This window comes from Danio rerio, chromosome 20 (assembly GCF_052040795.2).
Source record: "Danio rerio strain M-AB ecotype USA chromosome 20, GRCz13ab, whole genome shotgun sequence".
In the NCBI taxonomy this organism is placed as follows: domain Eukaryota; kingdom Metazoa; phylum Chordata; class Actinopteri; order Cypriniformes; family Danionidae; genus Danio; species Danio rerio.
The window spans coordinates 49541386-49568898 of record NC_141040.1 but is presented as its reverse complement, the minus strand read 5'-3'; the positions used below and the strand labels follow the sequence as shown (position 1 = coordinate 49568898).

Genomic DNA, 27513 nt, shown 5'->3' with positions numbered 1-27513 from the left:
TGTGGCTGATGATTCACACTGTTGAGCTCCAAAAAAGCCATGCCTCTGTTACATGATGCTTTATGGCTAAAAGACCAACGTTTAAGTAATTAAATGTTGAACCTTCACTCATAGAAAAACTCTCTGAATAATCTGATCTTATGGCTTCAAAAACCTTTGTTGTTTGCAACTATTATCATAATTTATGGTGGGTTTTCTGTATTTAGTCTATTTTTCATTTTATTTATTGATTTATTTGCATTCATTTTAAAAGTTTTGTGTTATTTTTCTATTATATAGATTTGATTTTAAAAATGCCATTGCTTTTAATACTTTGGGAAAGGGTTGTCACTATACTGAAATTCGGTACCAATCTCCATGGACATTTTAAAACTTCTTTTCCCTGCTAAAATTTGAGTGCTGTTGAGCACTTTCTTAAACATTGTTGATTCACCATTGTGTTCATATGCAACAGAAAGGATTGTGATTGGCCGTGAAGGTCATCAGTTCACTGTTCTCACTGCTATTTACTGAGTGTAAACACAGATATAGAAACACTGGAGCGTTTCAGTCACGTCGATCAGCAGGTTTGACATACAAGCGTTCCACTGATGAGTCGTGGCTTTAACATGCTCCAGTTTTCCTGTATCTGTTGTTACATTTGCTGGGACAAATTTGTGGTTCATTCCGCTGTGGCGACCCCTGATCAATAAGGGACTAAGCTGATGCAAAATAAATAAATGAATGAATGAATGAATGGTAATGTGTGCTTCATTTCTAACATTTGTTGACTAAATACAACAGATTGGCCTTGATCCGACCAATTAGAGCAGAGCAGAATCCCAGAAAGGCGGGGCTTGGAGAGACTGAAACCTTGAACCAACCATTATAGACACTGAGAGAAAAGAGCTGATGCTGCGATGTACATTAGAGATAAAATGAAATGTTTTTTGACCTCGGATGAAGGTAAACCTCTTGTAGGAGGCCTTCAAAAATAAAATAAGGAACTGTGAAATGATGTAATGGCAGAACTTGCACATTGTTGGGATTCATACACTGTAAAAAAAAATGGTCATGTTAATTAGTAGCAGCGTACTGCTATTTTTACAGTGCTTCACTGTAACTGCCATCTTACAGTATGTTGCTGTATTTTATTCACTGAAACCAACTTTCTCAAATTGGCCTACTGCTGTTTGAGTTTCAGTGTTTGTACTTTTATTATATACACTACCTGGCAAAAGTCTTGTCATCGATCCCAGTTGTAAGAGCAACAAATAACAACTTGACTTCTAATTGATCAATTCGAAAAGTGGCAGAAGGTCGATTGTTCTGATGAATCATCTGTTAAACTGCATCCCAATCATCACAAATACTGCAGAAGATCTATTGAAACATGCATGGACCCAAGGTTCTCGCAGAAATCTGTCAAGTTTGGTGAAGGCAAAATCATGGTTTAGGGTTATATTCAGTATGGGGGCGTGCGAGAGATCTGGAGAGTTGATGGCAACCTCAACAGCCTGAGGTATCAAGACATTTGTGCTGCCTATTACGTTACAAACCCCAGGAGAGGGCAAATTCTTCAGCAGGATAGCGCTCCTCATACTTCAGCCTCCACCTCAAAGTTCCTGAAAGCAAAAAAGGTCAAGGTACTCCTGGATTGGCCAGCCCAGTCACCAGATATGAACATTATTGAGCATGTCTGGGGTAAGATGGAGGAGGCATAAAGTGAATCGAAAGAATCTTGATCAACTCGACGGCCCTTTCCCACCTCCGCCTCAAAATCATTTTAAAGATGGGTGAACTTCGTGTTGTAACTTTTGCTTTCAGTCTCTAATAATACACTCAGTTCAGCTTCACATGGAACAACTTTATTCTCTTCAACACCAGTGCGCAGCAGTGCGCACACAGGCAAAAGCTACATCTTCAGCTACGCACACACTCACACACTCACACAAACACACACACCAGGGCCATAACATTACATAAAGTGTGTAGGGGTAAATCTGGACCGAACACTTCACAGATTTTACTACACTACGCATATTTCGCAGAGCTAAAAACAAGACAATTTCTTCCATCGTGGCTAGTCCCAGGTAGTAGGTAGTAATCGGCCCGAGCTCGGCTGATAACACTCGGCATCGGCGAGTGTTATCTGGGCCGAGTATGGCCCGCGCACGAGTCGTTTGTGATGATTCCTGTTAACCATATTTGGCCCGAGTCTGTGTGTAGAGTCCGGCCCGCTTCTGGCAAGGACTCGGCTTGTTTAACTGATGACAACCAATTAAATTCTTATTTTATCTAGTAATTTGTTAGTTCCACGTTTAATGACAACTTGAGAAAATATCCATGTTACGACAGCAACAAAATAATAAGACTATTTTGTGTGGATGATTAGACGCAAACAAAACAATATTATTTATAAATGGATTATACATATCATCATGGCACAGATGCTAGAATCCGCCTTTATGCATGCGCGACATCGTAAATTGTATGGAAAGTGTAAACGCATGAATTGGATATGGGTCACAATGAAAACAACGTGTTAACAGACAGGCAAACAAATCAGATATAGGCAACAAATCGGAATTGGGCATCAAGACCTGACAGTGTAAACGGGGCCTAGGAGTCCTGCAAGAACACTTTCTTTGCCATTCCTGATGACTTCATTAAGTTATTTGAGTCATTGCAGAGATGTATGGATGCAGTCGTCCAAGCTCATGGGAGTCATACACAATATTAATTCTCTGTTCACTGTACCTTGACTTTATATTCTATACTGCACATTATTTCTGACTTTTGTCTAAGCAAAGTCAGACCTTACTGTCCTAATTAAATCATTAAAAATCAAGGCATGATCTTATTTTATTTTGGTCAAATAAGCGTAATCTAGAGGTCTTTGCTTTTCGGATTAGCCACTTTTTATCCCAAATGAACAACTAGAAGTCAAGTTAGTATTTGTTGTTCTTAAAACCTGGCGACAAGACTTTTGTCAGGTAGTATAAAACCTGTCTGTTTTTTACAGTGTAGTGACCGCCGTACTCTGTGTGATCGTGCTGCTATCTAAGCGTTTGGCTCGTCTCTGCCCTTAAAACAAACCGCTGCACTCTGACTAAACTTTCAGAAGAAAGAAACCGCCTGAAGCAAATAATTCCATCAGTGCATAAACGGCTATCAGAGACACGAATATGATTACATCTCTTCTGAGGTGCGCTGATTGCTTCTGATGAAAGTGATGAAGAGTCTTTAATGACACGTCTGTAGTTGAGCGCCGAAAGTCAGAAAGCCTCGTTCTTGTAATGGTTTTTTCTACATGCACCCTGATGAATGCATAAAAAACCCATGCTGAAACTGATGGACTGCTGCTTAGGTCAACATGAAACTACAGCATAGTTCAGACCAAAAAAAAAAAAACATTTTAAACAGTATGAATGAAAGTGGACTGGGGCTCTCAAGCTTCAGAAAGAACCATAAAGCTCTCCACAAGACTTTTTACATAATTTATATAATTTTATTGAATTTATATATAGATTTCTGAACCAAAATGATCGCTTTGTCTGAGTTTTGAGACCTTTTGGTGGATTTTTTTTGTTTTAAAAGAAGGATTTTAAGTGGTTTCCTGCACTTAAAGCTAAGATAAAGTTGCTTTGTAAAAATGTCTTTGTACTCCAATGCTGGATTTATTCAAGTAAAAATATGGTAAACTGTAATATTGTAAAATACTGCATGGTTCAATGATTGCCAAAATATTGTTAAAGAGACAGTTCACCTGAAACTTACATTTCTGTTATTCACTCATCCTGCACTTGTTTCAAACCTGTTTGAGTTTCTTCTGTTGTACACAAATTAAGATGTACTAAAGAATGTTAGAGAAATCAGCTATTGACTTCCTTAATACACTACCTGACAAAAGCCTTGTTGGCTATCCAAGTTCTAGGAACAGCAAATAATAACAGACTGGTAGGTGATCATCTGATATCAGAAGTGGCTGATATAAATGGCAAAGGCCTCTAGATTTACGCTTATTTTACTAAAATAAAATATGATCATGCCTTGATTTTTAATTATAAGGACAGGAAGGTTTGACTTTACTTGGACAAAAGTCTTGTCAATTAACAGAAATATTGTACTATCCTGCTGAAGAATTTGCCTTCTCCTGTGGTTTGTAATGCAAACACGAGGTTGTGCTACAGATGACTGCATCGTTTTAGAGCTCATTGGGTTACATAGGCTGAAGCAGGGAAGCCCCCACGGTGTTTACCGGGTGTCATGAACTGAAGCCTAGGAGGACACTCTTAAAGAGATTGTAATTTTGTTTGATTCCTAATATGCCTTTAAGTGTTTAAATTAAACTGAACTGAATAATATATATTAACCACTTAAACTCTGCAGCTATTTGGGGATTTCCGCCTGGATTTTGCCTACCCAAATTTAAAAGCTTCCCAAATCCACATGCAGAGGTGTAAATGCAAAAATTTGGTATCATTTTAAAGAAAACCCTTTGAATTTTCATAAAACACTATTTAGAGTGTTTAAAATAGCTGTATATTTCGTCTGTGTTATAATAAACACCTAAAAAAGAGGCGCTTTTTGTATTTTTTTTAAAAAACTTAAATTTGAAAGTGTACCTTTAAGGCTCTGTGTGGTCTAGCGTGCTGTAATTAATTTTGGTGGTTCCTGCACATGTCTGTAATCATAGGAAAAAAGACAAATGTCTCCACCATAATCTATGCAAAAGATATTGTATTCCAACTGATGAGAGGTGCTGTACAAGCCACAGAGACCGATCCTTGTTTACATATTTCACTATTCTTTTGTTTGATCAAACATAATTCAGTGTTTGGACCACATCAGACATATAAAAGGATTACTTATGCACATCACCTCAAAAACAGAGGAGAATGGCCCTGAAGGGCACAGCATAAGGTAAGAGATGACAGCTGTCTGTGCTATCTGGGGCTGCTTATTGATCATAAATGTATTGTTTACATTTCTGCGCCATGGAAACACCACAATTCATTCAACAACTGTTTGGCATATGAATATAATTCAGTAAAAACAATGCTAGAACTGTATGAGCACCGGCAAGAGCTTTCATTTGACCTATAACTTGTACATGTGTCATATGAAAAAATATGAAAATGAACCAATGTAAAATACCTAGCTTGGGTATTCAAAATACTGTGTATTTAAGTGTAAATAACTTTTATACAGTAGAGTAAAAACCAAAGTGATGCATATGTGCATAAAATATAGATTCTACACTTTCAAACGACATCACTTACGGGGGTCTGGTGCAAGGCTAGCCCTTTAAATCTGAAAGCGAAAGTCGATGACGTCACGGACCCGGTGTTTACACCATATCTGCATTTTTAAATCGTGGCATCAGCTGGATGTTTGTAGTCCACAGCATGTTGTTGCAATGTTTACAGTGCTGATACTTCCAGGTTTCTTCCCACCGCAGCTTCGCTACCGCCATATAACGCATATGAGATAAACGACGTCACAACATATTAACTGGTTATGATTATTACTGAACCGATACCGAGATGTTCGCATCGGCATCACGGTGCATTGAAGAAACAATTATTGACACCCCTAATGTTAGTATTAATAAACTTTTACCTGACTGTTAGACTCCCGCTAACAAAAGGAGCTAACCCTCAATTGCCTCTTAAAAAAAAAAAAAAAAAAAAAAAGCGGCAGGATAGTACATTCTTTCTTATTCACAACTAGTATTTACAACACTTCTCCCAATTGAATAATTTGATCACGGCACTTTGCTCTGATTTCCTCTTGTACCGAGTGGATTATGTGGCGCACTATTAAAGTCGATGATAAATTTGGAAGTGTCACAGACAATTTGTGCCTCCCAAATGTAGCTCGGCGAAAATTAGTAGCGCAGTTGGAGAGAAGCACAATTGGAGAAAGGGAGATGATTTGGGGTATAGGGACCTAATTTTCAGGGTGGTACTTTCCACTGTCATGCTGTATTTGAATAATATGGTGTAGGAAATTATATGTTGCTGTCTTCATTTATAAATGCAGCCGGCAGGGAGCACAATTATGAAGAGAAAAAAATGGAGCAAATGTCCACTGTTATTATTAGTTGCTTTGAGATTGTGTGCTGTATTTATTTATTTTTTTTGCTTCCGCCGCGCTGTGCTGGAACCTTGACTGAATTCGGGCCACAATAGCAAGAACACGCTGTTGTTGATGTGAAAGTAGTATAATTTTCTGTTCTGTGAGAAGAAGAGAGGGGAAGTGCAGAACTGAGAAACTGGAAAAGCCTTTATAGAGTAGATAGATTGCTGATAATTATATGCAGAGCGAAATGTACAATGGCCACAAATAGTGCTTGAGTTTATGCCAGAGATATAAAGGTGTATGAAGGTCTTTGGATAAGCTTTCACGGAAAATCAAAGTTTATATAAAGAGAGAACAATCACAAAATTCAAGCAAATAAATATTCTGCTCTATACACAGCAAGAAAACAGTGCTTTTCATGGATTTGTTCTAGTGTGAATATCTAAAAATTCTTAAATCTAAAAGCATTTTGCTTGTTTTAAGGAAAAAAATGCTTATTTTTTGTGAAGTTTATGTATAAACAAATTTCGAGAGGATTATTATTGCTTATGATTGCTAGCGGCTGGATCCGCATTATCCAATTCACTACGCTCCAATCAGAAAACTCCTAAACTACTATAAATACCCTGGGTTTCATTCCACTGCTATCTTCGTTTGAAGAGTCCCCCCTTCCTCCCCTACTCCTCCTCCTTAGACGGGTGACACGGTGGCCAAGTGCGTAGCACTGTCGCCTCACAGCAATAATGTCTCTGGTTCCAGGCTTTACCAAACTAGCAGACATTTCTGTGTGGAGTTTGCACTTCTCCCCGTGCTCACGTGGGTTTCCCCCGGGTTCCCCGGTTTCTTACCGCCTAAAACATGCAATTAAGTCAATTAAACGATCCAAATTGGCACCATAGACACGCTTCTAGTACGTAGTTATTTTCAAGAGCAATCACTTGCTACAGCAGGGGAGTTCTCGAGATCTACCTGAGCTCAAACTCCCCTCCCGCCTTGCAACGGGAGGGAGCCCTGGGCTCGAGGATCTCATGAGCTCGGGGCTCTCTCCCGGGACAGCATGCCAAACAAGCTTTTATAATTAATCATCAGCTGAGTGTGAACTCTTGAAGTACTATTTCTTAAAACAAGACAATATTTTTGGTTGTCTACACTGTAAAAAAGTTGGCTCAAAATTGTAAGGCAACTTGCTGCAGAGGTCTTTCTGCACTATTTAATACTATTTAGGTTGAGTAAACTCAAAAATATTGCTTGAAGCAGGTTGCCTTAATTTTAAGTTGCGTCAGCTTTTTTTAGTGTAGAACATGCTTCTTGATTTAAGTTTTTATTTATTTATTTATTTTTTTTTTGATTTTTGGACTAGAAACAAGAAAAGAAATCCAAGTAAGAAACACGTTGTTTTGCAGTGCATTCATTTGATAAAAATTATACCAGATTGATTTCTTAAGGATTGTGCGATTACTAAAAACTGGAGTAATGGTTTTGAAAATGTAGCTTTAAATTACAAGAATAAGTCAATGTTTAAACTACCGTCAATAAGCAAATGTTTATATTCAATTATAATTATATTTCACAATTTTTGATCAAACAGGTGCAGCTTGATGATTAAAATACAATTTAAACTTTTAATACAATTTAAGATTTAACTTTTGATCGGTAGGATTGATGGATGGATAGAAACATTGTAAAAAGATGACTCAAAAAAAAAAAACTGCAGCAAGTTGCCTTTCAATTTTAGGTTAAGTTGACTCAACTTTTAAACCTAGTTCTGTACTTAATTTAAAGTATGTTGTGTCAACTCCAAAAGCTCTGCAGCAAGCAAGTCGAGTCAACTTTTTTTTTTTTTTTTTTTTTTTTTTTTTACAGTGTACGCTGGAAAAAAGCCTCATTGGATCAACTTAAATAAATGACTTCAACTTCTTATACCTGAAAGAGTGAAGTTTATTCCCCGGTTTCCTCCCACCATCTAAAGACATGCGACATAAGTGTATTGACTAAAGTAAATTTGGCACCATAGTTGAGCTCTTAGGCCCCGTTTACACTAGTGCGTTTTAGTTTTAAAACGGCGTTGTAGAATGAAAACGATCCGCGTCCACACTTGTGTTTTACCCAGCGTTTCTGAACAGCTCTCCGTCCACACCAAAACGCTGAAAACACACATCACGTGACCACACACACACTCTCAGGCAAGCGCTCCAGCATTTCTACCCAGATGAGAGCTCTGCTTGTCGGACTGCTCATCAAGCATCTCCCGCTGGATCTAATCTCACTATATTTGCTAAACGTGATATTTCATTCATGTTGTTGTCTTTATCTAACGACATAGGCCAATTCCCTGACTTTGGTCATTGGAATCTATTAAGTTACTTGTTCACGGGTAACATGTTTTGGTTAAGCGCAAAGATAAGTTAATGATTAATCCATGACCGATCGCTTGCCTTTATTTCCTACAATGTATAAACTTATTGTATGTTATACTTTTATAATTATCGATTATTAAAACTGATATTCAGCAAAAGAGAGGGTGCGTTTCGTATTTTCACTGAAATTGAAAGGAGGCAGTTGTTATCGGCTCCGTTTTGTTAGAAATATCCACACAGTGAAGATGATGCTCATAAATGCAGCACGGCGCCTCAACATTTCTGCTGTCTGTTAAGTTGCTAATATTAAAAAGAAAATAGGCAGTTCCTTAAATCATGTTTACATTTTATTGTTGAGAAAAGTGAAACAACGCAGCCAAGGTGATGTGAATGAAGTTATAAAGTACACTGTTCCCTTTGAAGATTTACCCGTGTCCTCGGTATGTTTTCCATATCAAACTGAGAAGGGGGAGACTGCAGCCTTGATCAAACTTGCGAAGTCTTAACTTACAAGAAGAGGATGCGAGACTGAACTGTGTGTGGGCTACTTAATATTGAGGAAAAGCCCCAATCAGATAGGCGAACGTTTGCAGCCCCGCCTCCGTTTTCAGATGTCTCCGTCTTTCCCCATCCACACTGAGACGGAGTAGCTGCGTTTTAGAATGAAAACGGCCTCTCCAGCGTTTTCGAAACGCTCCGTTTTCGGCGCCCGAGAACTCCTGCGTAGTGTGGACAGATGGCGTAACCGTAGCAAAACTTATGCGTTTTCAAACTAAAACGCATTAGTGTAAACGGGGCCTTAGTCAGCAGTATTTCTCTTAATAGCAATCCCTAATTTGTTATTGCCACAAAAAAGCAGGGTAGTTCCTGAGATCTACCTGAGCTCAAACGCCCTATCTCGCCCTGCAAACGGGAGGGGCGACGCCCATGCTGGAGGATCTTTTGAGCTCAGTGCCCTCTCCCGGGACAGATTGCCAAACAAGCTTTATAATCAATCGTCAGCTTAGTGTGAACTCTTGAAATGAAGTGTTTCAAACTTATTTGTTACTGAAAGCTGTAATAAATTAAGTGGAAAAAAATTTACATTTAATGTTTTTTATTGAATTTTTTTTATTGAATCCAGGGGCGTCGCTCAACCAAATATACTGGGACCCGTGCCCCAGTTAAAATTGCCAGTGCCCCTGCTTTTGAGATATGATTTAAAGGGCACCTATGGTGAAAAATCTACTTTTTTAAGCTGTTTGGACAGAAATATGTGTATGTATAGTGTATCGGGGGTCATATTGGGGTGATATAAACACACCCAGTCCTTTTTATAAAAATGTTCAACGTAAAAACGATGGACCAATTGGAGCGGTTTTCAGACTAACCGCAACTTGACGTAGGAGTGCAGTCCCTTCGCCCATCGAATTGATTGTCAGCTGCGCGTATTAACATGTCCCGGTAGTCACGTGTATAATCAGATCAACAAGAGAAGACGAGCGCAATGCAACCGGAAATAAAAAGGTCTGTTCAGTTCACTAGGATCATCAATCGTCATAAAATGTGATCAAGAGTGAGTTTCTCAAGTTTAAAATGTTTTAAAACAGTGCAGTTACATTTAGGATTAGTTTCTGTTATTTAGATTAATAATTGTAATAACAATAAAACCCCAGTAGAGCTTTATGTCTAGCAATGATCTTAATTGAATCATTTGAAATTTATTCAAATAAACTTTTCTAGTCATCTTAACTTACATCAATCAAACAATCAAAAAAAAAAAAAACATATTAAGTTCAGCTTTATGTAACTTATAAAATGTTGTTGAAACCTGATTAACTTACCTGATGTAACTAGTTAAGTTAAAGCAACATAAATTTATTTGTTGTCTTGACTTTTTGTCATTAAAAGTATTTTTATTAGATGGATTACTGTGGTTGAACTGAATTTAGTGTTGCATGATCTTTCAGATATCATACTAATATCCTAATTTGTTTCTCAGAAAACATATTGTTGTTATTATCAGTGTTGAAAACTAATGTGCTCTAAAATATGTAGAAACATGAAACAACACACAGTCAGTCCCTCCTAAGATCTTCCACTCCCTCCGGGAAAGCATTCTGCTAGATGTTGGATGGAGAAGGTTGTGATTTTTGCTCATATACAGACAGACAAGCATCAGGCGTTGATGTCTGACATGTGACGTTGGGCGATTGGGGTCTGGCTCAAAGTCAGTGTTACAATTCATCCCAAATGTGTTCAGGTCCCGGCTCTGGGTGGATAAGTCAAGTTTTTCCCCGACACCGTCAGTAAATGACTTCTGTACAAGCCTTCTTCGTGAAATCTGAAGCGTCCGATGTCACCGCATGCCTTGGCATTAAGATTTTGCTGTACTGTAATTAATAAGCCTCACAAAACCTGTTAATTAGAAGTGGGCGTCTGCATACTCTCTTGGCCATGAAGTGTATCTAGGGACAGTTGGATTTATTTATTTATTTAATTTAGTAGCTTTAAACACGTCTTCATTTAATTTAACCCTTATTAAATATTTTAAATTCATTATTTCCTCTGCTCATCTTAAAGAGCCCCTATTATGCATTATAAAAGGTCATATATTGGTTAGGTCGTCTCCAACAACAGGCTGATATGCATGTAAGGTCAAAAAACACTTTCATTGTTTTATAATATGCATTTATTTTTTACCTATTTATCCCAAAAACTCCTGCATGATTCGTTCAGCAATTCATTTCTTCCCAAACCCCTTCTTAGGACGATGCTAATCTGCGCTGAATGGTCCGATAACCGAGTCTGTTGTGATTGGTGGACTGGGTTCAGCACGAAACGCCCAACATGGTTATGAAGTAGCAGAGAGTATGTGAGAGCCCAATGCAATAAAGCAATACAGTTACTCTACTCTTAACCCTAACCCCAGGTGATAACAACACACATTCAGTATTAATCCACACAGTGGCAAAAGTTGAAGTATTTTGAAAATTGATCACGTTGCACGTGTGTAGAAACAGCTGATAGTGGCCATAAGGGCAAACGGCAGATGATCGCCAGTTCAGAAGTGCGTTTAAATTGGTTTTGGACGTTATTTTTGAATATCCCATACAGATTTAACCTCAGAGATACAGTACAAGCACTGATCTGTAATAGATAAGGGATTACAAGCCGCGTGGAGCGATTATAATTTGATCGTCATCTTCGTAGTGTCTGAGGGGAGAGGCACGTTCCCGTTTTACCAGATCTGGTACAACAAAGTTGGTGATGTACCGTATTGAAGTAGATTCGTTCGAGCAAAAGATCCAAACCCAACACGATTCATTTATTCGACTCCTTAAAGTCGACTATTCAAAGTATCAATAGTTTTAAATCTCAGCTGGATATTTTCATTCACTTAGAACTGTGTTACACACTGCATAGAAGGTCATTTTTAAAAACCCATAATAGGGGCTCTTTAATCTGTGGTGGTAGTAAGGATGGGAACCTTTAGAGACTTCACAACCTGATCCGATTCCAATTCTGGCAGTCACGATTCGATTCTAAAATGATTCTTAACCTACATTTTCATTCCATTTTACTTTTTTTTTTAACTGTAATTTTTATTTGAAACTTTGACATAAAATTGAGAGGTTTAAAATTGCAGTTTAGCAAAAAAAAAAAAAAAAAATACAACAAGAATAATATATAAACTCAAAAGAATTTTATTTAAGAACAAATAAAATTATATTAAATCACAGCAATAACTCATTTGTCTATATACTTTTAATTTCCATCAGTTTCATTACACATCTTTAAAATTCTTAAGTTTGTCCATCTTTGTTCAAATGAAGTGAATTCGACAGTATACGTACTGCATATGTGCTTGTCAATGCTTATTATTTTTCTGCTTCTAGTTCACACCCACGGCGGGCCACACCATCACAGTCGAATTTGTTCATAGAATTGGTTTGAGAATCAATTCAGAATCTCTAGAGAATGAAATTTTTTTTTTTTTAATCAATAGCAAGCAATTTTTAATCGTTATTTTTAATTGATAGAAGCATAGTAAGAATATTAAATCAAATTCTAAATTTATAGAATTGTAGCAAGCACCGCATCTATTATGACTTGAGGTTTTGTTTTGTGCCACGGTAGAAATATGAACAGCGGGCACCTGACAAAAAGCACACCGCCATGCCACGTCCTCAAAATTCTTAAGCTTTTCCAAGTAATCGAATTCAACAGCATACGTACTGTACATGCACTTGTCAATAGGGTTGGGTAATGTTGACCAATTTGGCATCGTATGATGTCTCGTGTGAAACATTGCGATGGACGATGCCATCATCGTCATAGGTGGGGGTAGTTGTTAAATATCAAATTATTTATAACAAATTAATTAACTGTAGCCTACCGTTTTCACTACCTGACCCCCATGGTCTTTGCTTTACCCATAACCAAACCATAAATACATAAAGTTACAAACAAATGACCACCTGTCAATCACTTTTTTTTCCCGCGGGACTCTGGCATGAATAGGCACCGTGATCGGTGTCTTTGTAATGGCTTTTCCCACAGCTGGTGGAGGAGATGAAAGTTCGGTTGGAGTTCACGGTAGTTCATACATTTTCATTGTTTTCATTGCAAAATCCTCACCGCATGTGCGGATTCATGAGACAATTATGCAGAATGCATATTTGCACCAAAAAACTCCAAACGCAGCACTCAGGAACAGATAAACAGGTGTTATGTGAACTTGCTGAAGTAAAAAGCCCTCAACGCTTACCCCGCCTTTGTGGTCTACTTATTGGCCTACTGCTCTGACTGAATGCGAATGATTGGACAATATCAGCTGTCAATCACTCAGTCAATGCCTTCTGCCTTCAGATGACAGGAGCTACAACCGTAAAAATGTGAAGTGCTGAAGATGAGAGAATGAAAATAACACTGACAGATTTACCTACAGTTACTAATAATGGCACTGAGGGTGTCACGATCCTCCAAATCCTCGATTCGATTACATTTTCGATTCTAAAGGCACAATTCGATTCGATTTTCGATTATGAATAATTAATTAATTAATTAATGACCAATTAATTAATTGTAGCCTACCGTTTAAACTACCTGACCTGCGTGGTCTTTGTTTTACCCATAAACAAATCATACAGTAAATGAATAAAGGCAAGATACACACATAATTACCACCTGTCAATCACTTTTTCTGCGGGACTCGTGAATATGCAGAGATCTGTGTCGTTATAATGGCGTCGGTAAAAAAGACGCACAACCAACAGGAACCAGCCAACAGTATCTGAGGTGTTCGCTAAAATGACTAACTACAAGTGAGTGAAAGATTGAAGCAGTCCTCTGACTGCCTGGACCTGCTGTCTCGAGCGCATGGCTGTGTATGCGTCTGTGTCTGTGTGGTCACGTAATGTGCATTTTCAGAGGTAGAGAGGAAGGAGGGCTGCTCAGAAATGCTACACGCCACTGTGGATATCAAATCGTTGTCGTTCTAAAATGCCATTTAAAAACAAAGACAGTGTAAACAGGGCCTGAGTGTGTACTTTTCGCAAGCGGATTTGCAACGGGGGCGGGCAGAGGATCGCGATGCCGGTGTTCGGATGAACCGTACGTAATGCGTACATAGCAGAGCTTGCAAAACTGTGTTTTTTTTTTGTCGACAACACGAACGTTGTCAACATAACTCACTGGAAATCCAAAATGCTTAAACACCGGCGACTTCATTGAAAGAGGAGAGGGTTTAAGTTCTCTCTCGGGGTCTCCTGCTTCTGCAGTTCAACAAGCACTTCAACAAGCCTGTTTTTTTCCCGCTTGGCAAGCCAAGCTGACGTGACATGGGGGCGTGGCAGCATCGACGATTCTATTTTTTGATTCGATAATCGAAATTGAGCATAAATTTCGGTCGATTTCGATTAAATGGCACATCTGATTAGTGATCATGTGCTGAATGTTATTTCACCATTTACACTTTTCCAATAGTGGATAAAAGACTTTCAGTGTTTCAAGTCCACTCTGAAAATAACTATAGCCATTTACTGTAAAGTCTGTGGGGTGGGGTTTACAGGTAAAAGTGTTTGCCACTGAATCTACACATTTTAAGTGCAAGAGGTACTGTATAATCCTTCATTTAATCCTCATGATGCTGTCAGCCATGCAAGCGGGAGCTATATGTAACATTTAACAGACAGCTCATGAAAAGACCGTTAAAGGCCCACACCATCACAATCGAATTTGTTCATAGAATCGATTCTGAACTTTTGTGAACTAATTCAAATTCAGAATATTCTCAAGTATATTCTCAAACTCTGCTTCATGGATCCATTGGGTTTCTTGAAAAGACTTGAAAAGTGACACATGGTGATGTTTTAGATTGGGTGGAAGCTAATGCTGCTGGATTACCAGTCAATTTTAAACGAACCCCTGCAAGCCCTTTCCCAAACGATGTTGAGGCGAAACAGGCTAACTCTTGTTATTAATGGTTTGCCTCTATCTCATGGCCTGTAATTGGTCTCTGGTGATTGCCAAGTCTTTCGGATTAAGAAATGTCATTAAAATTGATGTATTAGGCCTGCGAGTCGCTTTCTCCGTCAGATAGCTTTTTTTAATCAATTGATAATTACAAAGATGATTTATGACTTGACTTGCTGTTGACAGGTGAACAATAATTGCGACACGGAGATTTCAAAGCAGCATCTGTTACGGGATTTTTCACCCTTAGGTGTCCTATTCTCGTTCAGACAGGTTTGATCGGTGGAGACTAATGGTTGGTTTTCTAACACAAGCATTGGAGTTATATTTCAAGCAGACCTATAGAGAGTCTGTAAGATCCTCCAAGTTCATGATCGTGACTGCGCCCTGAGGAAAGCGCTTAACCCGAGACCTGATACTGCTCCTGAGGGACCGTGCCGGCAATTAATATACACTGTAAATTACTTTGCAGAAAGTGAGTCTGCGGAATTGTAACTAAGCAGACTGAATTAGCTTTATGAGCGCAGTTTATCTTTTTAGCGTTGACATTTTTCCTGTTGAAACAGGAAGGCATCAGCACTGATTTGCTGTTTCATGGTCAGATTTTGGGGGATTAAAGGGATTTTTAACCTAAAATAGAAAATTCTGTTATCAATTACTCACACTTGTTACAAACCTGTTTGACTTTCTTCTGTTGAGATATTCTTCTGTTGAGATAATGCTTTCATTCTTGTTATACATATTTAGGCAATCTCTTATGTTATCATTTGCATTTTAGGCAAGGCAAGACAAGGCAAGTTTATTTATATAGCACATTTCATACACAATGGCAATTCAAAGTGCTTTACATAAACAAGAATAAAAGAAACAAGTAAAATAAAAATAAAAACAAATAATAAAAATGTGTAAAAACAAAACAAAACATAAAAACAGGTAAAATGTGACATGAAAGAATGAAGAAGAAGAGAAAAACATGATAGTGCAATCTGTCGGACGCAGCACAGTGCTCATTCAGTAAAGGCACAGCTACACAGATGTGTTTTCAGTCTCGATTTGAATGTGTCTAATGTTGGAGCACATCTGATCATTTCTGGAAGCTGATTCCAGCAGCGAGGGGCATAGTAGCTGAAAGCTGATTCACCCTGCTTTGACTGAACTCTTGGAACTTCTAGTTTATATGATCCTAATGGTCTGAGTGATCTGTTAGGTTTGTATTCAGTGAGCATATCTGTGATGTATTTAGGTCCTAGGCCATTTAGTGATTTATAGACCAGTAATAATACTTTAAAATCTATTCTGAATGTAACTGTTTTAGTTTATTTCATTAAGTTCATTCTATTTATGATTTCAACTCTTTGCCATGTCATCATTTTTAATACATTTTATAGAACATTTACATAAAGTTTATATATTTCAAAATATTACTCTTTATTTTTAATGTATAAATATGGTAACACTTTAGCATAGGGACCATTTCTCACTGTTACCTAATGGCTAATAACCTGGCTGTTTTTAGAATATTGGTTGTTTATTAGTACTTTTTTAACCCTTGTGTGCTGTTGGGGATGTTTACATCCACTCTGGGTTGATTTTGAGTCTTTATATGGCCACAACTTTCTCTGCGTTTCAGCAAATAAAAACAATTTTTACTGACAAATCTTATTTTGCCGCATATTTTGGGAAAATCCATTGAAATTTAAAAAAAATTTAACAATACACTCTGGGCAAATTTACAACCCTTTCGTTATGTTCGGGGCTGTTTTTGCCCCATTGACTTTTATCATAACCACAAAACCTCAACACAGCCAAATACCAAAAACAGCTACAAATATAACGAAAAGGTGGTCAATTTGAGCAATACACAAGGCTTAAGTTAATACATTGATCTTATTCTACATTCATAATACCTAAACCTAACTACTACTTATACAACTATTAATAGGCAGCAATCTGGGAGTTTATAAAGCTAAACGTCATAGTTAATGGTTTGTTAATTGTGGGAATTGCACTTTAAAATAACGTGTGACCATACATATGTAATAAACACAGCCTTGTTGAGCAGAAGAGACTAATATGGTAACACTTTGGTATAAGAACCAATTCTCACTGTTACCTAGTGGCTAATTGCTGGGCTATTGTTAAGATACTGGCAGTTCATTAGTACTTATTTAACCCTTGTGTGCTGTTGGGGAGGTTTTCATCCACTCTGGGGGGATTTTGAGTCTTCATTTGGCCACAACTTTCTCAGTGTTTCAGCAAATGAAACTATTTTTGCTGACAAATCTTATTTTGACTCATATTTTGGAAAAATCCTTTGAAATTTTTCCAAAACTCGACAATACAATCTTGGCAAATTTGCTACCCTTACATTATGTTTGGGGCTGTTTTTACCCCATTGACTTTCATCATAACCACATTTTTTTTTAGATTGCAAAGCCTCGACACAGCCAAAACGGCCACGAAAACAATGAAAAGGTAGTCTATTTGAACAATACACAAGGCTTAATACATTATCTGCATGATTATATTCAACAAATACCTAAACCTAACTACTACCTATATAACTATTAATAGGCAACAATTAAAAAGTTTATAGAAGTAAAGGTCATAGTTATTGGTTTGTTAATAGTAAGAATTACGCTTTTAAAATAAAGTGTGACCATAAATAAAATATAAACAAAGCCTTGGTGAGCAGAAGAGACTAATATTGTAACACTTTAGTAAATAGGGACCAGTTCTCTATAGAGACCACTTTTTTAACCCTTGTGTGCTGTTGAGATGTTTTCATCCACTCTGGGTTAATTTTGAGTGCTAACTTGGCCACATATTTCTCTGTGTTTCAGTAAGTGAAACTATTTTTGCTGACAAATCTTATTTTGACCCATATTTTGGGAAAATGCTTTGAAAATGTTTAAAAATCTCAACAATAGACCCTGGCCAAATTTACTACCCTTTATTTTGTTTGTGGCTGATTTTCCCCCATTGACTTCCATTTATAACCAGTTTTTTTATTGCAAAGTCTTAAAAGCCAAAAGCCAAAAACAGTTTGAATAGCTAAATTTCAACAATTTGAATAGCACACAAGGCTTAATACATTATCCACATGATCTTACTCTACTTTGCTAATACCTAAACCCAACTACTACCTATATATAACTATTAATAAGCAGAAAATTAGGAGTTTATTAAGCTAAAAGTCATAGTTAAGGCTTTGTTAATAGTGATAATTGTAGTTTCAAATAAAGTGTGACCATAAATGTATAATAAACACAGCCTTGGTGAGCAGAAGAGACCATTTAAATGTTTCCAGATTTTTGAACTGACCTCAAAGCTAATAAATAAATACTAATATCCCAGTTTGAATGCATTGCGAAATCTAACATAAACATTCCACAGATCTGAAATAACAGCAAATTTATTCCCAATAGATTGCATTTGAAGTCTGAGCACACTCGTCTGTGTGTACATACCAATAAATTAATTTCATTTCTGCACAGCGGAGAATGGCTTGAATATCTATTATTTTTTTTTATACTCCTGTTCTGGCAGTATTCATAATTGAAGATAATCTACCATGCATTTCCTTTTTATTAATTTAATTCCCCAGTGCCTTGACATAAAATGTCTGTTTCCTTGACAAAGTGCAAATGAATGCTGGGAGCGAGGCTGAAAAAAAAAAAAGAGCTGAATCGTGCTTTGCAGGAACCATCGAGGGACGTAAACGATCGCGTGTGTGATATAATGGAAGCACATTTCTCATTTCACGACAAAGTAAACATTCGTCCGTCTCTCTTTATTGTCTGTAAATACAAGAAGAAGGTGTTCTCGGGCTGAGGCGAAGGGTCAGGAAATGTGCGAACTGAAAAAAGCGGAGACGAGGGAATCATTCAGTCCAATGCAATCTGATGAGATCCTCCTCTACGTCTCTAAAAGCATTAGGTTAGACAGTGATTGCATTGGGAATCCTATTAGGTTTATATAATCGGCAAAAGAAAGGATTATTACTCCCTATCAGTGTTTTGCTTCTTTTCCTTTTGTGTGCCCGGTAAAAGCTGGATATTCGCTTGATTTACTGTGTTATGGCTTCATTTTGACAGCTTTGATTTGCAAAACGTGACTCTCAAATGGAGGACGAGGAGCGAAGGATATTTATATGCCGGAGAAGATTTGACATGTCAACTCCATTAGATTGAGTCTGGTTATCGTTGGCAGGAAAAAGCATCCTATGACGGGGTTTCTGTGCTGATATTTTTGTCTGGATAAAGTAATAAATTCGTGAATGTTTGGTTATATTGCTGTATTTGCACTTTTTAGGTCGTGTTTCTTGCGTGCTGTTTTGTCATTTGTATTTTTTGTGTTGCGTATGCTTAGTGGATATTCTTAAAATATAAATATGTGGTATTTTATTGTTTATAACTGAGATTATATTGTAGTTTGTTTATAATATCGTAAATGTGTTCTTTTCATTTCAGTTTTATTTTAATTTGGGATACACCAAAATTACAATTCTGAGCTCATGGGTTTTGATTGTAATGAATTTTTAATTTTTTTTTACATTTTCAAAGTTTTTTAACATTTTTAAACTTTCTATTTTAATTTATTTTATAAATCTAACATTTTAAATTGAACGTTTAGTTTTTTTTGTTGTTGTGATTTTAATGTTTCTTAAAAATATATTTTAAATTTAAGTTCAACTAAATGAAAATGAGTAATGTTGCTTCAAAAATGGCAAACACATATCTTTTAGTTATTCGTTGATTAATTTTTCTTCGTTATTTATTAGGGATGTTTGCATGTTCTCCCCTTGTGTGCGTGGGTTTCCTACAGGAACTCTGGTTTCCTCCACAAGTCCAAAGACATGTGGTATGTAGGTGAATTGGATAAACTTAATTGTCCGTAGTGTATGTGTGTGAATGAGTGTATATGGATGTTTCCCAGTGATGGGTTGCAGCTGGAAGGGCATCCGCTGCGTAAAACATATGCTGGATAAGTTGGCGGTTCATTCCGCTGTGGCAATACCAGATTAATAAAGGGACTAAACTGAAAAGAATATGAATGAATGAATGAATGAATGAATGAATGAATGAATGAATGAATGAATTAATGTAAAATAGTTACTTTTCCTTGTGAGACTGGGCTGGCTCAACAGCACTTAAATGTTAGCGGTAAATGGACATTTTGTAAAATTTCAGTATCAATTGTTATCGAAGTTGATACTTTTGACAACCCTAGTCTAAAATAGCAAATTTGACCTTTAAATTGAACTTTTTAATTGCAATTTAATTATTTACATTTTTTTTGGGGGGGGGGGGGGGTACATTTTCATTTATTTATAATAAATAATTTATAATAATTTATTTTTAGAGCATTTTTTAACACTGTAAAAAAAAATAGTTTAACCCAAATTGAAAAATCTTCTCTTTTTTTCGTTTTACACAAAAGAAGTTACAGTTGAAACCAGAAGTTTATACACTGTATAAAAAGGCACATAACCATTAAAAAAAAGTCCGATGTTAATGTGACTCGTTTAGGCAAGTTAGGATTATCACATTTGTTTATGTTATGCTTAATAGCAGAATAATGAGAGAGAAATTTTTTGAGAAATTGTTCTAACTTTTCTTGATAGTCAAGTTTACATACAATAAGATTATTATGCTTCTGAAAAAGCTCAGATGATGGTGTCCAGGTTTTGGAAGTTTCTGATTGGCTAATTGACAACATTTGAGTTAATTGGAGGCAAAACTATAGAATAGTATTCAAAGAAAACCTCAAACACACTGCTTCCTTGTGTGACAACACAAGAAAATCTACAAGCCAGAATCAACAAAAAAGCTAGATTACAATTTGCTAAATTACACTGGGAAAAGGAATATTTTTTGGAGACATGTCCTGTGGTCTGATGGAACTAAGATTGAACTGTTTGGCCGTAATGACCAATGATGAGTGTAACATTTGGAGGACAAAGAGGATATTTTACAAGCCTAGGAACACCATGCCAGCTGTGAAGTATGGGGGCGGCAGCATCATGTTGTGGGGCTGTTTTGCTGCAGAAGAGACTGGTCCACTTCACCGCATAGATGGCATCATGAACAAAGAACATTATGAAGAAATACTGAAGCAACATGTCAAGACATCAGCCAGGAAATTAAAACTTGGCCTCAAATGGGTCTTTCAAACAGAACATGACTCTAAAGCCTGATTTATACTTCTGCGTCAGGTGACCGACGTAACCCACGGCGCAGGCAACGCGCGTGGCTGTGCATTTATACTTCTGCGCGCTGTCTCTGCCGGTCTGCATTAACACTTCCGAAACGCTAGTTGGCAGTGAGGTGTTAATGTTCCTCTGTGTCAAGTTTCTTCGCTACTTTTTTGCATTTCCTGAGCACTTCCGGGATGTACAAGTGGCTCAAACTCGCTCATTTTGAGGCAGGAACCGGCGGACTTGAAACAACTTTAACTATGAGGTAAACACAAAACAAAACTTTCCATCCGGAGCTCCTTCACGGGACTCCACACTTGTAAACAATCGCTCGCGCGGCGTCGCGCCATTCGCGCGCCTCTCGGTCCCGCCCAGACTCGTCAGCGCTACCAAGCCGACCAATCACAGAGCTTACGCTACGCGTCGTTGCGACGTGTAGTTACATTTTTTGAGAGGTGCACGTCAGTGACGGCGATGGCCACGGCGAAGGGCTATGCGTCAGCGCCGTAGCATACGCCGGTGTTTGACGCAGAAGTATAAATCAGGCTTAAGCATACAGCCAAATTAGTTAATATTTGCTTTAAGGACAACAGAATGAATGTTTTGGAGTGGCCATCACAAAGCCCTGATCCCAATCCTATAGAAAATTTGTGGGCAGAGTTAAAAAAAAACTTTTGCGAGCAAGACAGCCAACAAATCTGACTCGATTACACAGATTCTGTCAGGAGGAATGGGCCAAAATTCCTTCAAACTATTGTGAGAAGCTTGTGGAAGGACACCCAAAACATTTGACCAAAGTTATACAGTTTAAAAGCAAAGCTAAAAAAATACCAAAGAAACATATGTAAACTTTTGACTGTCTAGAAATTAATAAGACATTCTCAAAAATAATTCTCTCATTATTCTGGCATTTAGCAAATGTAAATCATTTAGGTAATCCTAACAGACCTAAATGAGTAAACGTTTAGTATGATTTACCATCAGACATTTAAAAAAAATGGTTATATTACGGGTAACCATTGACTTCCATAGTATAAAAAGTTAAAGAATCACTTGAAGGTGAGTAAACAGTGACTAAATGTAATGTTTTGAGGGATCTACCTCTTTAAATTTGTTGATTCAACTGAAACTTTAACTTGCATAAGTCAAGCTGAATAAGAAATATAAAGTTTAACTTTGTATAAAAATGTAATAAAATAAGTTAAACTTGAACTGTCCAAACTTGTTTAGACTTTTTGGCTGATTGTTTCACTTTATAAGACTTTGATAGCTATATTTCCATCCATGAATTCATAATGCACATTTTGGAATATTACATAAACAAAATTCTTAATAGAAATGCCCCAAAATTTTGTGACTTTTTTTTTTCCAGCTTTTTTATTTTTAATGAATTTGCAACAATTTTAGAAAATCTTTTTTTCACATTCATCACGTTTTCATTATGGGTTATTGTGTGTAGAATTTTGAGGAAATAAATGAATTGAATCCATTTGGAATAAGGCTGTAACATAAAAAAAGTAGAAAAAGTGAAGCGCTATGAATAATTTCCGAATGCACTGTAAATGCGGTAGTGTATGAGTGTGAATTAGAGTGCATGGGTGTTTCCCAGTACTGGATTGCTGCTGGAAGGTCATCCGTTGCAAATAACATATGCTGGATAAGTCGATGGTTCATTTCGCTGTGGCGAACCCTGATAAATAAATGGACTAAGGTGAAGGAAAATGAATGAATGAAATAATTGTTGTCTTGGCTTTTGTCATTATGTTTTTACAGCAAAGTTATTGACTTGTATTATATGACTCACCAGAGTCCACTGTTTCATCTAAAAATCTTCTTTAATGTTGAACTGAGTTAAAAAAAAGTCTGAAGATAGACTAGGGATTGGTAAATGAACATCACCTTTTCATTTATGGGTGAATCGAATGTTATTCCTTCCTGCTGGAGTGCAATGTAGTCTTAACGCCTTCTGCATGACATTCAGACTCATTTCTGCATTACAGCAATATGTGCAGTTGAGCTTGTGTTAAAAAATATATATAAAAAATGTTTCAAGCCTCAAACCAACAGATCCATTGTTAATTTCTATTTCATGCGGCGCCTCCTGGAAACTCCGCAAAAAATGGGTAATCCTCCCTGTGGTTTTTCACTCATCTCGGGGCGTTTTCCTGCTGTCGCCTTCAGCTGGCTCACTGGAGGTTTCACAGCACTATTCTCTGTAAAGCTGCTTTGACATGAAGCGGTGTTGTGAAAAGTGCAAGATGTATAAAATTGAATTGAACTGAAATCCCTTTTGTGAGTGGCATGTACAGCCTACGTCAGATACGAGTCTTATGAACTGTTTGTTGAAGAGGCAACCAACACACAGCTAAGAGAACAGTGCAGCCTTAAAATACTCTTTTATTGTCATTTTTATTATTTGCTTTGCTGTTAGATTTGTTTCTGTTATTCTAATTTCATGTATGTTTAAATATTGCATTAAAATGTTTTCTGCCAACACCAATATGTGTTTACATTTTTTAAAAAGTGCATACAAAACGTATGTGCACAAATGAAAAAAATGTGCATTAACTACAATAAAAACTCATTTACATATTATATTTCAGCATGCTCATTAAAAGTCAAGTGATTTTGTTTCAATGATTTTTAAAAAAAAATATTATTGTAATTTTATTATTGCCAGAATGTAATTTTATAACAATTCTAAATTAAATTAAATTTAATTTAATTTAATTTAATTTAATTTAATTTAATTTAATTTAATTTAATTTAATTTAATTTAATTTAATTTAACCCTTACGAAAGGCAAGTCTGTGCTGCTTTTATGATCATATTTTTCATGTAATTTTATATAAGTTTTAGACAGACTTATTTTATTATAAGTTTTATTATAAGTATTGTTTAATTTAATTTTTAATTTATTTAAATTAAAATATATATTTTTTTATTTAAATTAATTAAATTAATCTTTTTCATATTAGTTAAATTATTTTTTCTTAATTTTTATTAATTTTAATTTTATTTTAAATTAAATTACATTTTAAATTGTATTTAAATTAATTTTAATTTAATGTAGTTAAATGTTTTGTTTTTATTTTATTTTTTATTATTTTAATCTAATTTATTTTGCTCAGATGAAGGCAAGTTTGTCGAATTTATTAAATTTTATTGTATTTTTTTATTTTTCCCTCATAAAGGCAAATGTTATTGAAACTCTTTGGTCATTTTTGAGCAAGGTGCTAATGTTATTGAAACTCTTTGGACATTTTTTAGCAAGATGCTAACGTTATTGAAACCTTTTGGTCATTTTTGAGCGATATACTAATGTTATTGAAACTCTTTGCTCATTTTTGAGTGATATGCTAACATTATTGAAACTCCAGTCATTTTTTGCTGATGCTAATGTTTTAATCTGATGATATATGTTATATGCTAATCAATGATATATGTTAAGCTAAGCTAAAATTGCTCTTGCCAGATCTGGAAATCAGCTAAATGGATTTAAAAAATGCTAAAACTCAACTGTTTAAATCTGAGGGACTTGTAAAATGAGCCTATTTCCAAAAAAAAGTGTTCCTAAAACAAGCAGTCCTACAGTGGTTATACAGTAGATTGTGTCTGTGTGTTTACTGACGCTGTTGTCTTTGTGTTTGCAGGTGCACCTGACGATACTCCAAAGATCTCATTAGTCTGTGATGAGCATCATCATCCAGCGCAGACCCAAGGTACTGAACATCTCAAAAGATCCCGCTTTATATCTTTACGCCCTCGTGCCTGTCAAAAAGATACATCCGTTCGCTCATTTATTGCAGACTGTGTACAGCTGTGGTGTGGTTTTGCTCCCTTTTGTATTAACAGAGCTTGTCTCGACTATTTGGTGGATTCCCCCCCTTCCCCTCCTTCTATACTGGAATTTGAGCATTCAGGGGAGGGACAATATGCATGATCATGCTTTGTGATATGTAGGCCCACACGGAATCTGCGCGCGCAGAATTCCGCAGATTTTTCGGAGATTTTTCGCAGATTTCTGCAGATTTTTAGCCCATTATTAATTCTGTTTATTTACTTGAGTAAATGTGTAAATCTGAATTTATTCAGTTTTTATTCAGTAATTTTATTACTTTTTATTTCATATATTAAGGTTTTAGTTATGATACTCCGCCGGATACTCCCAAAATAATTCCGCAGAAATCCGCAGATTTTTAGATTCCGTCTGGTCCTGGTGATATGTTATCCAAATCTTGATAGCAGTATGGGGCATATTTATTGTTATTCCTTTATTAAATCATTATTTAATTATTGGTCTGTTAGTTTCATTGTAATTTGCATATTTAGTTTTTTGCATTGAGTTTACTTCCATAGAAAAATGTAAGAGAGCACTTGGAAATTCTCACTTTTCCCTCCAGTTTTTGTTTTATTTTGTAAACTACTGATGTTTAACCTTTAGAATATTTGATGAAATAACCTTTTTTTTTCTTTTTTTTTTTTTTTTTTTTTTTACAATTTGTGAAAAAGTGCTGCAGAAGACAAAACTTTTTTGTTTAAAAATTGTAAGAAATATTATTAGAGCTTTAACTTTTGGGTAGCTGTGTGTGAAATATTTTTATTATGTTTTATTTTATCATATTTTGTACAATTGTATGTTGCACATTTAGTTTTGTAAATATATCTACTCTATTTACAATCACTGTGAAAAATCATATTAAACTAACAAAGTTTAATATTACATTAAACTAACTTAAAACAGCTTGTATAAATTTAAATAAGTTGAAGCAAAACTTACTTGGTGCAATAAATTACGATTAAAGTAAAGACAAGTCATCATTATATTCATCTATTTTTTGTTTTTTTCAGTGTGTTGACTATAAAATAGGCTGGAGTTTAAAACATTTATTGGCATATTCTTTTAAATGAAATGACAAATTATAAATCCACTGCTGTCCTTTTGACCCTTGCATGACCTCCGACAAAGTTCGCATCCAGGAGGTCGATGGATTTGCATGACTTCCCGATTGTCATCATCATCACAATGCAATCAGTGTTTGTCAGTGGCCAAATCAGGATTAGATGCGAGCGACTGTCAGGAAAGCCACACCTCCTCCGTCTCTGAGTCCCGCTCTGATTAAATAGAATTGATTTAATTGGGTTTCCCCACTGCGCGCTCCGGCTAATGGGATGTAGAGGTTTTTGATCACTGGTACGCAGTGACCGACTGTGACCCGGCTCAAGTCAAGCGCAGCGGCTTTTTTCTCTGTTTCAGCTCGATGCTTGGTGTGTTTGAAGATGAAGCTCCGTCCAGCGGTGGTCAAGATTTTGACTTCATCTCTAATTACAGTTTGCATCGGAGAAAACCTTTCTCGGCAGTGTAGATTCAGTAACGGCCTCATCAATTAGTTGTCTTAAAAGTGGAGTTGAGCTAGAAGGGTTCTGCGCTTCACAACGTTCTTTATCATTGACGTCATCGTCTAAAAATTGCAAATAATTAAAAGAATAATACCAAAAAGCAGTGGTCACCACCCTATTTAGCCGAAGATCCCTAACCTCAGCACCTGTGTTTCCGCTCTGTGTTTGGTGTGTTTGAAGATGAAGCTCTGTCCACTGGTGGTCAAGATTTTGACTTTAAGTGTTTTGAAAGTCTTTGGTCATTCGTGAGCATTATTAAACCCCTTCGATCATTTTTGAGTGAGATGCTTACATTTATTGAAACTCTTTGGTTAATTTTGAGTCAGATGCTAATGACATTAAATCTCTTTGGTCATTTTTGTTGCAGATGCTAACGTTATTGAAACTCTTTGGTTAATTTTGAGTCTGATGCTAATGGCATTAAATCTCTTTGGTCATTTTGTGGCAGATGCTAACATTATTGAAACTATAAGTAATTTTGAGTGAGATGCTAAAGTTGTTGAAACGTTTTGGTCATTTTTGAGTATAATTGAAACTCTTTTGTCATTTTTAAATTCGAGATACGAACGTTATTTTTTTTTAGCAATATTCTTTTATTATATAAACAACAATGCAAAATTTGATTCTTACATTTTGTCATTTAGAAGACGCTTGTGTCCAAAGAGACTTACAACTGAAGAGGCATTCAGCGATTCAACTAGAAAGGCAATACACTCAAGAAGTGCTAATTATAAAAAGCAAATGTTAGTGCTTAGAAAATTAAGTGCTTGAGTAAGGATGTGTGTTCTGTTTTTTAGATAGAGAGAGAAGAGTGTTTCTACAGGTGGTTTGTCAAGCCCACTCACCTATGTGAAATACACTTCATAAATGCACAGCATTTTTTTATTTTTACTTTATGATTTAACAAATGTAAAAACATGTTTGGTAGGGTTGCACATTACATCGTTTCAGCATAAAAATTGCAATGTGCGCATCTGCAATGATCACATCGCAAGATGTTGTATGAATTAAAGTTGAGCAAGAGCTACAGCATTG

The 27513-nt window shown here is 36.3% G+C and overlaps 1 protein-coding gene across 2 annotated transcripts in view; it reads left to right on the top strand.

The window, feature by feature from the left end:
* The window catches only part of klhl29 (kelch-like family member 29), a 611610-nt gene that overhangs the window by 28676 nt on the left and 555421 nt on the right, over positions 1 to 27513 (top strand). For both annotated transcript variants that reach the window (XM_087298740.1, XM_087298739.1), the window contains exon 2: positions 24732 to 24800. The gene's annotated coding sequence lies outside the window, so the exon portion shown is untranslated. The remainder of the gene's footprint in view (positions 1 to 24731; positions 24801 to 27513) is intronic.